Raw genomic sequence first — 14432 nt, 5'->3', positions numbered from 1 at the left:
AATCCTTAACTATAACCCGTGGTTTATAGCTGAGGTAGATATTCAGGTATTAATCAGACAGGAGGTTAAAAAGGAATTTGGCTAATGTCTGAACGCATTGCCACTAGCACTTAGGGAGGAGGGGGTTGTCCTGCTGTTGTCAAGAAAATTGTAACCAAGCAACAAAGTCTCAATAAGACAGAGTCATGAATGCAAACACAGCTCTGTAGAGGTGACCATGCAAGTCCAGCAAGGCTACTGCTAGAGAGGAAGCCTCCACATGCGGCTGTGAGAAGGTACAGGAGTTCTCATATATCAAATCCAATGCTAATAGCTGCTTAGTGGAACAGGATTGTTCAGCCTGATATTTTCAGGTAATTGGAGATTTAATTCTTTTACTTAAGACTAATCTTGAGTTGCTTAAAGGTGAAGAGTCTACAACTTTTTGGAACACTTTTGGCACAGATTACAGCTAATGCTCCTTGAACTTATCAACAATTACTTCAGTGTAAAGGGCTAGCTTCATATCCAGTGTTAAGAGGTTCCATGGGTTACATTTTTCTAAAATACATTTTTCTAACTTAAGAGACACTGCCACTTCATAAAAGGCCAGTTTCAAAGATGATATTTGGCATCTCTGGTATTGGGGCTAGATTTACTTGCTAGCATCTCAAAGATAGACTTGCATTGTAGTTTACATAGGGACCTATACCAAATCAGCTTCCCTAAATAAGTCTGCAGTAGCCTATTATTATTATACAAAATGTTCTGAGCAATGCCCTGCTTTCTCCTATTTATAAATAGCTCCTTGAGTGATTTGTATATATGGTTAAATGCAATATCTTAATGTAGAGGCATCACTAGCTGAACAGCCTTTTCAAGAATGAGAATGGATCTAGAGCTGCTGAAGAAAAAGGTCCCCTGCACATTTTACTAGTTGTATAATAAATGAATTGGGTGGCAAAAGGCATGGACATTTTGTAGATGCTTGTGATGTCTCATGATACGTGCATTAACTTGCATAACTTGATAGAACATAATAGAACACAAAAATATAGTATAACATACCAACCTCCTTAGTTCAGACATCCATTGTCTGTCCCATATATTTTACTTGGCATATGACCACTGTACTTGCATTTGCTAGTCACTATTCTTAAGTTACAGTATTTGCTTTAATGACATCTTTGTTGTCCCAGGCTAACTTTAGAAAGCCCTACACAAATAAGAACTACACTTGGCAAACATAGGTTCCCAAAGATAGTTTAAGCTTGAAACACATTACAGGAATCCATTCACTTTTGTGTAAATTGACCAATAAGAATCAGGTCTTAAAGAAGACCCGTCATCACAAACTGCACTGTGATCTACAAGCAATATGTTAGAGCAGAAGTTAAGCAGATTGATATATCTATTTTTGGCAAAACGATTCAGTTAAATGTGTATTTTATACTTTTAAATCTCTGCTATTTCTTATTTCATTGCTCATGGGTAGGTGTTATCAGTGATTGGCATTCTCTGCGTAAGTGTGTATACAGTCACTGATATCTTCCCTGTGAACAGTGAAATCAGAAATAGCAGAAATTTAAATGAATCTTTTCCCACAAAACTATATCAATCTGCTCAGCTTTTCCTGCTCTATAATATGCTACCTGTACTGATTATTTTTACAATTTATCTGCTTCCTTAATGCAAAATTAAGTAATTTTCTAAACAATCTTCATCATAAAATATCCTTGCAGCTGGTGCTGCTGACATAAATCTGTCAGAGCTCTGTTCGTGTTTCTGATATCTCTTTCTGCTTTCCCTCTACCTTCTCTCAGTGTTAGGGATAGCAGCAGGAGGTTGTACAGGGAGCATACAGTATGTGTGGAGATGGAGTAGAGGGTCCAAGAAGCGCAGCTCACACAGGCTTTAAATAGAAAGGAAATCATACACAAGGTAGTTTGCAGAGGGAAAGCAGCAGCATCCTGGACACACAGATCCCGCATGTATTCCTGGGAGGGACATGCCCAAGCGAGAAAAGCCTGAAACTAAGAGCAGTTGAATATCAGAGGTCTGAAATTGAACAGAGTGATGGCAACTTTGTTTTATATTCAAGGTAACCTTTAATGTGTCATTCTTATCTAAAGGAAATCAATTGTTTCATTATATGGTGTGTGACAAAAGTAGTTCCTTACTAGATTAACAGTTACTTCCCTCATAGTTTATGTCAATGGCAATGCGTTCACTATATGGAGGTGTCCGAGTCCCTTCACCTTCTGGGGCTCTTACTGCTACTGTCAAAATATTTCCAGTTGCTCATCAACATGCGCCATGCCATGCATCATCTAAAATTCCCACAAAATAAACACAATAAAACTACTTAAATAGACTTGCCACCATCACCCAGAATAGTTTTAAAACATAAATACTCTTCTGGTTTTATATATTATTCTAAAAATTATGGATTGTTATTTGGAACTATGATTTGATGATGAATAAAGAGGGATTCCTGGATGATGCCAACTTGCAAAAATATTCTTGAGATACTGTGTTAATTGGGTATAAAGGGTCCTATATACAGTAGGTCAAATTATGAATGTGTATGTGTCCTGTCCAGATTTCTACTCTACTCTGTATAGGGGATAAGGTAGGTAATCAGATACTGTCTTAAAAGGATTGTTCCACATAGACCATGAGTGAATCATGCAAATGAATGGTTAGCATGTAATGGTAGATTCTACTGCAGGTTAAAGGGAACCTGTCATCTATGGCAAGCCCTATTAAGGTATAGAACACAGGTATAGAACACCTATTGGTGAATCCAGATCAGTAATTTGTATGTTGATACTCACTCCCATTCCCCTCACTATAAGCCGTCATGGAAGGCATAGAGAGGACTTCTTCTGGAGTCCTCTCCATTATGTATGTATGCATAGGAGTCCTGTCAATGCATTCAATAGCCGATATGCACACAGAGGAGGAACGGAGGTGAGTATCAACAGATAAATTACTAATCCGGTCAGCGGCAGGCATTCTGTACGTGTATTACTGTTCTTATTAGGGCTTGCCAGAGATGACAGATTAGAGAATACCTTTCCCTTGATGATATTAGCTGATCTCAGGATTTCAAATGCCAGTGATGAGCTCGTGAGGTCAGCTTGAGTTGAAAGCATGGTTGTCTGTATGAGAAAACCACTTAAGGTGAGACATTGATGAAGTCAAAGATTAAAGGGTACTTTTAGATTGATTCTCTAGCCTCAGGAAAGATCTTTCCCTTAAGGGCTGGGCTACAAAAAGTCGCAGTGCAGCCCAGGCCTAAGAGAGCCTTCCCTCTTACACTAATGTTTCTTTATCAACAGTGCAAAGAAAGAAAAATTCCAGTAGAAAGACCCTGAACCATACAGTGCAAGTCCCTGAATTGTAATTCAATAACCCATTTGACAGAGGTAACTGTTTTTGGCATTCTCTTGCTTCATATAAAGACTGAAAGTTGAGTTTATCAAATCTTTCCTTACGTTCCTCGAGGCTCAACATATACCGAGATGTGTGGAACAAGATGACCACGTTTTGCAATAGTGTGTCATGAGATGTCTATGCTATATCTGTCTATGAGTGGCCACCCAGTAGTTCTGTAGTAGTGTTCTGTGTAGCAGCCTGTCAAAGGTTTTTATAACATGGCTCAGTATTGTTTTGAGTTTCTTTCTTGAGAAAAAGGTGTCATTAACCAAATTCAAGCTAAGGAAAGAGTGGACATATCTTTATGTTGTAGTGTTGTGATATGTTTTTCTATAGGTCTTCAGGTATACTTACAAATGATCTTTTTCCAAAGTCAGGGTTCAGTATTTGTCGCGTGAAGTCGACGTTCATAAATCTAAGTAGAGGCCTTGACAATATTGGGTCTGGAAGTATACTATTTCTTCTTAGGCCCCTTTCACACGAGCGAGTTTTGCGTGGCTGCAATGCGTGACGTGAATGCATAGCACCCGCACTGAATCCTGACCCATTCATTTCAATGGGTCTATGTACATGAGCGTTTTTTTCACGCATTAGTTCTGCGTTACGTGAAAAACGCAGCATGTTCTATATTCAGCGTTTTTCATGCAGCCCTGGCCCTATAGAAGTGAATGGGGCTTCAGTGAAAAACGCATTGCATCCGCAAGCAAATGCGGATGCAATGCATTTTTCACTGATGGTTGCTAAGAGATGTTGTTTGTAAACCTTAAGTTTTTTATCACTCGCGGGAAAATGCATCAAAACGCATTGCACCCGAGCGGACAAAACTGAACGCAATCACAGACAAAACTGACTGAACTTGCTTGCAAAATCGTGCGAGTTTCACTGAACGCATCCGAGGCAATCCGTCATGCTCGTGTGAAAGAGGCCTTAGGCTTAGGCTGGGGTCACACGGGCGTCACGTTTTGGCTCAGGATAAGTCCCAGGTGCATTGCGGCAAATCCGCACGAGTAGGTACCCAATTGCACTCAGTTTTGACTGCGATTGCATTCCGTTGTTCAGTTTTTATCGTGCGGGTGCAATGCGTTTTGCATGCGCGTGATAAAAAACTGACAGTGGTACCCAGACCCGAACTTCTTCACTGAAGTTCATGTTTGGGTTCGGTGTTGTGTAGATGTAATTATTTTCCCTTATAACATGGTTATAAGGTCAAATAATATAATTCTTTAATACAGAATGCATAGTAGAAGGCCAATTGAGGGTTAAAATAGAAAAAAAAATTAACTCACCTCCTCCAATTGATCGCGTAGCTGCCGGTCTCCTGTTCTTTCTTCAGGACCTGTCAAAGGACCTGTGGTGACGTCACTGAGCTCATCACATAGGTGGTGATGGACCATGTGATTGGTCCATGCGATGTGACGTCACCACAGGTCCTTTAGCCGGCAGCTCATGATAAAAGAAGTAAGAAGAGATCGGCAACTACGCGATCAAGAGGAGGAGGTAAGTTAATTATTTTTTGACCCTCAATTGACCTTCTACTAAGCATTCTGTATTAAAGAATGATATTATTTCCCCTTATAACCATGTTATAAGGGAAAATAATACAGTGAATAGACTTTCATCTTAGCAACCATGCGTGAAAATCGCACCGCATCAGCACTTGCTTGCGGATGCTTGCGATTTTCACGCAGCCCCATTCACTTCTATGGGCCCTGCGTTGCGTGAAAAACGCACAATATAGAGCATGCTGCGATTTTCACGCAACGCACAAGTGATGCGTGAAAATCACCGCTCATCTGCACAGCCTCATAGAAGTGAATGGATTCAGTGCGGGTGCAATGCGTTCACCTCACGCATTGCACCCAAGCGGAAATCTCGCCTGTGTGAACCCAGCCTTATTGCATTTGCGGATCCGCAATACACAGGCACCGTTCCGTGTGCATTCCGCATCACGGATGCGGACCCATTCACTTCAATGGGTCCGCAAATCCGGAGATGCGGAATGGTGCGGAACAGAAGCACGGAATGGAACCCTACGGAAGCACTACAGAGTGCTTCCGTGGGGTTTCGTCCCGTACTTCCGTTCCACAAAAAGATAGAACATGTCCTATGTTTTTGCGGAATGGCCTGATCGCGGAACCATTAAAGTGAATGGGTCCGTAATTTGCTGCAGCTGCCCCATGGTGGGTGTCCGTGCATTGAGGCCCACAATTTGCAGGCCACAGCACGGCCACGGGGCGCACACGTTCGTGTGAAAGAGGCCTTATGGAGAGCACCAGAAGAGCAATGCATGGCCTATAAGTCTCCTCATGTCTACTAGGCACTCTTCACAATGAGAAATAGTATCCTTCGGTTTCCCGACAAAGGCCTCTCACCCAGCTAAGGCTGCATTGATGAGGGGCAATCACCCCAAAACAGCTGTCTGCAGATGAGGTACTGCCTTGACTATAAAGCTAAGTTATGTTTCAAGGCTCATAACATAGAGGTAAAGAGGAGTGGGGGTGGCACTGCTGTGTGTGATGTGAGGATGCACGGGGTCCTGGGCTACCCTGTCAATGCGTACAGCCAGTGATTGTGGTTCTCTGCCCAATAGTGGATAGTCTCAATAAATGAACAAGATGTATAGAGAAAAATATTTAAAAAAGAGGGCGGCACTCACCACTGCTGGAATAAAATGTAATCCTTTATTCTTCATGGATAAAAACGATAGGCAGGAGCATAACGGCAAAATGCACAGACAAGAGAGCGGTGACGGCCGTTCCGCGCGGATTCGTGTTTCGTCTGGCCTCTGACCTCACTGCGCTGGTGTGAGTCAGTGTTTATTAACACAGCGTCTAGTTGTCATGGCGACAAGGACGCTTACAAGTTAAACACTAATTCCTAAAATAAATACTTGCAAAAACACAAAGCATGCATTGAGGTAAACAATAACAATACATCTAAATCAAATAAATACACAAATCATTTTTATCATTAAGTCATTAATTATGTTTCAAGGCTCATTTAAAAGGTCAAACATTTATATAATCTGGCAGATGATGCTAATACCGCCCAACCAACCCAGGACGAGATCAATTCCTTTTTGGGACAAGTTGATCTCCCTAAACTAACCCCAGAAGAACAAGAGGCTCTAAACAAGGCTCCTGGCCCTGATGGCTTCTCCTCACTATACTATAAGAAATACAGTGCTCACTTAATTAAACATCTCTTACCAGTATTCTATGCGGCAATGACTTCTGGTCGTTTACCGCCAGAAATGTTAGAGGCGCTGATAGTAACCATACCGAAACCGGGAAAATCTCCCTTACAAACAACTAATTACCGACCAATTTCACTGCTAAATTGTGATATCAAAATATATGCCAAGATCCTGGCGAACAGACTTCTTTCTATTGTCCCCTCCTTAGTCTTTATAGATCAAACTGGTTTTGTATCAGGGAGACAAGCACCGGATAATACAAGGAGTCTTTTAACACTTATGCAAACAGCAGAACGCTTGGCCAAGCCGACTACGTTCTTGACACTGGACGCCGAGAAGGTGTTCGACCGTATAAATTGGCCTTATGCCTTCTCGGTGTTATGGAAGTTCGGTTTTTCTAGACCGATCTACTCAGCCATCGCTGCATTATACTCCCACCCTTGTGCCAGAGTGTTCACAAATAGCGCCCTGTCCACGAATTTCAAGCTGACTAATGGCACCAGACAAGGGTGCGCACTGTCCCCTTTATTTTTTATTCTCTCCATCAAACCACTAGCAGAATTAAATTAGGTGTAACCCCAATATCAAAGGCCTACGAATAGGACCGAAAGAACATAAGCTGGCGCTCTTTGCCGACTACATTATAGTAGTCTGCACGGACCCTGAAGTTTCCCTCCGCGGAGTATTTGACCTACTGACATCCTTCGGTCAGGTTTCATACTACAAATTGAACGTTGATAAATCTCAATGCTTGCCAATTAGCATCCCGACTGACCAATTATTACTACTAAAACACCTGTTTCCCCTGGATTGGCAACAGGAAAATATTTCCTACCTGGGAATAAAACTAATTCACCCAACATCAAAAACATTCCACTCCAATTTTCCTCCTCTCTTAGAAGAAATACAGCAGGACATAAAAAATATGAAGAATCACATGATCTCTTGGTTTGGGAGAGTTGCAGCGTACAAAATGCTGCTTCTGCCCAAACTTCTCTATCTCTTTAGAACCCTGCCTATCCCGATCCCCGACAGTTTCTTTAACAAAGCTAAAAAACAGATGATGGACTTCATCTGGAACTTTAAACACCCAAGAGTAGCATACGCAACCCTGACCACACACAAAAGAATAGGGGGATTGGGAGTGCCTAACCTAAAACACTACCGCACGGCATGCCTGCTAGACCAACTAGTTCACTGGTGGAATGATTCCAAGGATAAACATTGGGTAACCATGGAGAGAACATCTCTCAACCTCTCCTCCCTCCGCTCACCAATGATGAGCGCGGTGTGGAATCTTAATACTAGGCCTTCCCCTCTGCATGCAGTTAAATTATCCCTCACAGCGTGGAAATCATATCTTGGCAGTACTGGTAATGCAGGGACTATCCCATCCCAGGTCATATCCACGAACTGTCTAGCTGACCACATTCCGGGACTCAACCTTCAGAGTTGGATCACCCAGGGTATTAGATCAGTGCAAGATCTGATGGACAAGGAGGAACTCCTATCCTTTTCCCATCTGCATGATACTTATCATATTCCCCACAGGTATTTTTACAAATTCCTACAAATCAGATCCTTTCTAAAAAAGATGCAAGGTACATCCCTACAATTCCCGCAGACAGTCAAAAGATTCCTACATGACAGGTTCCCGAAAAGGGGAGGCATCTCTCTCTTTTATGATCTTCTTAGTCGGGGGAAAGAGTGGACAAAACCGTCCCCCCTGAAAGCATGGGAAAAAGACCTTAATCAAACGTTTACTAAAGAACAATGGCATGCAGCCTTCAGAATAGCCACTTCCTCTTTCCAATGTGTGACACAGCAAGAGGCTATTTTCAAAACTAGCTTAAGATGGTACTTTACCCCGAATAGACTAAACCTGATGTTTCCCTCTGTCACTCCTGACTGCTGGAGATTATGTGGGCATAGGGGGTCCCTCCTTCATATCCTATGGTCCTGCCCCAGGGTTTCCCACCTTTGGAGTAGTGTGCAGCATTTACTGGCCACCCTTATGCCTAAAATGCCTCCTTTATCACCTGAATTGGCACTTCTGTTCATCGGTATAGACACTATAGACAGCAAATGTAGAACTGTGTTGGCTCATATACTTATGGCAACCAAATTAACGGTAACCAGGCATTGGAAGGACCCTAACACTCCTCCCCTACAGGAGGTGATCTCCCTGGTAAATTCCACTTGTATGCACGAAAAAAAATTTCATACTGGCACTCTATCCCTAAAATAATTCCAAGCTACATGGTCAGTGTGGATGTCAAGTCAGTAGTATGTGTGTTGACTTTCTTTCTTCCAAAGACAGATCCTGAGCAATCAGTTTTAAGCCGCGATTCCGGTTAGGAAGACACTTGATAGCCTTGTGTTCATTGTGTTTATTATGTTAATTTTCATTTTCTTTGACGTTTCATTCTTTCAAATGAACCCCTCTCTGGGTTGAAATGCTCATATATGGTGCAATAGACACTTGTATTATTATATGACTTATAGCAAGGAATAATCTGGCTACTTAATGACTGTTGCTGAGGCACTATTACGCCCTGGAGCTGGTGGCACCAGAGGCACAGCTTTCCTTTCTTTATTTTGAAAGAGATAATTTGCATAATATTGGGATTTCAGGAGGTAATGTGTACAGCAGTCTTAAAATGTCAGTAAAAAAAAAAACTCTGGAGATGGATACATTCTGTCAGTTATAATCAGGAATACTAATTATTAAGTGTCTACATAAAATACAATAAAATGTATTAACTCAAAGCTAAAGTACCTTTTTTGCCAATTTATATTGTGAAGCTAGGCGTGCAATATCAATCATACTGAAAGATAAATGTCAATGAAATATTGTGTAAAGAGGGGAATACGGATGTCTTTCATTGTAAGTCCTTAATGTTCAGAATCCTGTGAGCATTGTTATCCTCTGAACCTCTCACTTAGTGTTCTGCTTTCCAGGCATGGCTCTATGGTAACGTTGCCTGTCTTAAAATACTAATTTAAAGGGTATTGTTCTGTGTTAAACAAGCAAGTTCCATAGCAACACATAACAGGTAATGAAGCAGTCCTACATGTTCTTATAGTGACCCTGCTATTTTACACATAAAAGCTTATGCAATAAAGCAATTTGTATTCTATACAGCACACTTTAAATGGGTATTCTAATAATTTCAAGTTATCCTCTATCCACAGGTTGGGGATAACTGTTAGATTGGTGGGAGTGCCACTGCTGGGACCCCCACCAATCACCAAAATGAAGGCTCTGTACCCCACAGGTAGATCATGCGCACTGTCACTTAATTAATCTCTTTGTGACTGCAGATTTTGCAGGCGATTGACGGAAAGGAAGCATTCCTTCTGGGCAATTGTCTGCTCTCTAGTGGAGGACAGTATGGGGAGGGGTTATCGCTAATGCCATTGCTCGTCCACATACAGAACCATTATTTGCCAGCAGAAGATCGGTATTAGACAGCACGATCTGCCGCCAGCAAGCTATGATTTTTAAACTTGCTTAAAGATTGTGATTGCCTGATGAACAAGCATTTGCCAGTGATGATCTGCCCGACAATAAGCTGCTGTAATACAGCCTTAAGAATAGCAAATAGGGGATGGAAGAAAGTGGAAGCTGAACTTGGTTTATCCAGTGCTCAATTCTTTATAATACCAGCCCTGCTGTCTTACAATAGTCATTTGTCCCCACAATTAAAGATGAGCGAACAAGGATGAAATAAGCAAAACTTTACAACACGTGTTCTACCATCAATCTAGCATAGCATATAGAGTACTAGTAAGAACACTGTGTAAGGTCATCTCACATATATATATATATATATATATATATATATATATTATTTTTTTATTATTTATTTTTTATACATCAGTGATTGAGAACAAAATATTAGGGCTAAATCTGTCTAAATCTGTCTGGCCCCTAATCATCTGGCCCTTAATCATCCGTTTTTGTTTATTTAATATTCACACAGTTGAAATTTTTTTTTTTGTGACTGTTCAATTTAATTAGACCAGCTTATAGGTGATGACGAGTACACTAATACACAGACTAGGCCAGCAGTTTACCTGTTAGTGTTAACTTGAAATTGAGTGTCAGGCCTCAATCATCTGTTTCTGTTTATTCTATATGCACACGGTTAGAAATGTATTTTCTTGGGACTTGTTAAATTTATTTAAACTAGCATATAGGTGATCAGTACACCAATACACAGGCTAGGGCAATAATTTACTAGTGAATGATATGTAAAAAATTATCGCCAAGTCTGGCCCTTAAAGAGGACCTTTCACCTTGAAAAACATTGTGAACTAAGTATGCTGCCATGGAGAGTGGTGCCCAGGGATTTTTTCTCCCAGGCTGTGAGCTGTGCGCTGCAAATGGCCAGCGCTACAGCCTAGGAGAAGGAGATGCCCACAGAACAAGGGCAGACACCGCCTACTATAACTTAGTGAGTGAAGATACCGGAGGACATAGCGGGAAAACGGAGCGGCGCCCAGGGGTAATAGTAAGTGCAGTGAGATCCCTGGGCACCGCTCTCCATGGCAGCATACTTAGTTCACAATGTTTTTCAAGGTGAAAGGTCCTCTTTAATCATGTGTTTTCATTTATATAATATCCACACAGTTGGAATTTTATTTTTGAAAGGTTGTTCAATTAAATTAAACCACCATATAGGTGATCAATACAACAAAACACTGGGTATCATACACAATTATCCTTAGGCCTAAATTGATTTCTGTTTATTTCTGTCTCTACACATTTACGATCCATTTTTTTGGGGGAGGTTCCTCATTATATTCAAACTAGCATATACATGATTACTACAACAATACACAGGGTATCACACAAAATTATCTGAGAAGCCCAAATAGGTCAGGACTACAGAAGGGTTCCAAACGGAAGATCCTGAATGTGGGGAGGAGGAAGAGGAAGAGGAGGAGGAAGAGGAGGAGGAGGAAGAGGAAGAGGAAGAGGAGGAGGAGGAGGAGGAGGAAGAGGAGGAGGAGGAGGAGGAGGAAGAGGAGGAAGAGGAGGAAGAGGAGGAAGAGGAGGAAGAGGAAGAGGTAGAGGAGGAGGGGGAGGAGTCTGAAGTTGTCCCTCTGCTGGCTTCAGAAAGGTGCAACATTATCATTGAGGAGAAAGAGGATGATATTGTAGCTTGGATTCTCACTCTTCCTTTCAGTCGTAGAACGATGATTTGCAGGTGACTTTGGAGTCCAACACTGCTTCATGCAGCCAGGAGTCACAATATTCCTCCTGCTTCCCCTCCTTGCAGCCCCAGAGAAGGCTCTCATTGGACCCCTCTTAGTTTTCACCACCCCTTCCTAGTGGGGTGCCTTCCTTTTTCCTAAGAAGTGGCAAAAAAAAACACCACACCCAATGGCAGATAGTCAAGAGAGTCTCCCTGTTAACAGCTTGTGTGAAAGCCATCACCTTTTAGGCTGCCCTGAGGAGGAGGATGGGGAGCAGGCTGGGGACCCCATGCATAGCTGTGTTGATGGTAGTGGTAATTGTGGCACCTGTATCCACAGCATTAGTGGTGGGGACAGTAACAGTGGCAGTCGGGAAAAACGCAGTAGGGGAGGGGGGCCCGGGAGCCAACAATGATATTTCACAGCAGCAGGATTAAAATAAGCCAAGGCCATTCAAACACATTCATAGCTACCAGATGTCTATTGTACCACATGAGGCGGCATAACTGGATCCTTTGGGAAAATACAGCTGGCCAACATTCCTAATCATAACAAGTCTGTCCTCCTGATCCTCTTTGTGGTAGCCAACCCACATCCCTAAGTAATACAGAATTTTTGTCATCATCTTCGTCATCATCACCTCCTCCTTCTCTTCAGCTCCATCATGAGACATCTATAACGGAATGTTTGGCCATGAAACAACTTTTCAACAACAGTAGTTAGCTTGTCTACAAGCTGAACCCCCACCTGGCCACATTGCTGGCGGTGCATTTATGTATTGTAAAAGTGCCTTATACTCTCACATGCATCAAGCTGCACTCCACGGTGGACACCTGGAGCAGTCTTTATGGGAAGGGAGAGTACATGTCTTTCATGGCCCACTGGGTCAATGTTTTTTGTGGCAGTGGAGAGGCTGCACCCCAGCAACATGGCCAGGTCCCTTTGATCCCCTATCCAAGATTGTATCGGCTTGGCTTCCACGGCAAGCACTTATATGCCTCCTCCACCTCCTCCTCCATGGACATGGTTCTGTCCCCAACAGCAGCAGGGAACAGCTCACACCACCCCTCCTTCCTATCACGTGTCAAGTCAATCATTGCCACTCTGTGTTGGAGTTAATCGGCCTGGGTGACAGTAGCCACACCGGCCAACAGTTGCTAAAATACATCCTGCTGGCTGTCATCCTGCCGACTCTAACTAGGCAAGGTAGTCAGGAACAATGGGCAAACATACTGGCTGCCCTGAACTTAGGGAAATAAACACATGCTCTCTGCATGACCATTTAAAAAAAAAATGCACTGGCTTGCACAAAGTGTTGGCAATGTACAGGAGACTGTTCCTCTTTTCAGCCATTCTCAAGTGGTGAGGAACGCTCTCCTGGATTAGAAGTAAGAATGGTCTGCAGCTTCACCTTTTAATTTGTGACGTTCCAACTTGCTGGAATTCAACATTGCACATGCTTAAGCGTCTGTACGAGCAGCGGAAAGCTGTGAACAATTTTGCATCTGCAGGGAGCATGTACCATTTCCAGGTCAGACAGTGGCAACTCATGCTGTTCATACTACATTTGTACCTCATCCCCCTCATATGTATTTTTGAAGAGACGCTGATGCTCATGTAATAGGTGGCAACAAAGAAGGAGGAAGAAGAACAGCTAACACATTTTTCTGTCTGCCCTATAGCTATTGGGGATCCACAATGAGAAACTCCCATGGTGGAGGATGAGAAGGTGCAGTACTTGAGGAGGAGGAAGAGGAGCAAGATGATGATGACAGTGACGGTGACACCAGCCATGACACTCAATCGTCGCAGTGGAGGAGTTGGAAAGAACTGGCTCCTCAGGCATGCTGGCCAGAATGGCGACCTGTATGCTCGCTTGCTTACACACTGACAAGGGAATCGGTGACATCAAGCAGTCTGATGAATACTGGATAGCCATGCTTTTAGACCTTCGTCATTAAGGCAAAATGGGGGCATGTTTTCCTCCCTTTTAAAGGGGTTGTCCGGGTTCAGAGCTGAACCCGGACATACCTCCATTTTCACCCCGGCAGCCCCCCTGACTTGAGCATTGGAGCAGTTCATGCTACGATGCTCTCCTTTGCACTGTACTAAATCGCGCAGGGCAAAAGCATTTTTTGGAGATCCGGTGACGTACCGGGGATCTCCATGGGCCTGCCAGGAAGCCCGGTGACGTCACCGGCACTGATTGGCAGGATTTAGCTCTTCCCTAGCCAGTAAAACGGCTACGGCAGCGCTAAAGCCCGCCCATCAGAGCCGGTGACGTCCCAGAACACACTGCCGGGCGGAAGTTTCTGCCTGGCAGTGTGTTATGATAAACAAAAGAACCCATGTCAGCGCGATTTAGCGCAGGGCAATGGAGCGCATCAGAGCATGAGATGCTCCGATGCTAGCCTCAGGGGGGCTGCCTGTGTGAAAATTAAGGGTATGTCCGAGTTCAGCTCTGAACCCGGACAATCCATTTAAGGGCCAAACAAAAATTAAGTTTTTACCAGGAAACACTGTGTACACAGCTTGCCGCAGCTTACAGCGAGCAGATGCCTGTCACCAGCATGTCTGAAAGAGAGGCCCCTCTCCACGCTCCGCAGAGTCA

At 43.0% G+C, this 14432-nt stretch overlaps 1 protein-coding gene across 3 annotated transcripts in view; it reads left to right on the top strand.

Annotated features, from left to right (window-relative positions):
• Positions 1–218: 218 nt before the first annotated feature.
• LOC121004186 (protein TBATA-like) overlaps positions 219–14432 on the top strand; it is a 71304-nt gene continuing 57090 nt past the window's right edge. For 2 of the 3 annotated variants that reach the window (XM_040436332.1, XM_040436330.1), the window contains exons 1-2: positions 219–353; positions 3324–3410. The gene's annotated coding sequence lies outside the window, so the exon portion shown is untranslated. The remainder of the gene's footprint in view (positions 354–3323; positions 3411–14432) is intronic. The other variant, XM_040436331.1, reaches the window with a different exon arrangement.

This window comes from Bufo bufo, chromosome 6 (genome assembly GCF_905171765.1).
Source record: "Bufo bufo chromosome 6, aBufBuf1.1, whole genome shotgun sequence".
Classification (NCBI taxonomy): Eukaryota; Metazoa; Chordata; class Amphibia; order Anura; family Bufonidae; genus Bufo; species Bufo bufo.
The sequence above is the reverse complement of the archived record's forward strand: the minus strand, read 5'-3'. Positions and strand labels throughout refer to the sequence as shown.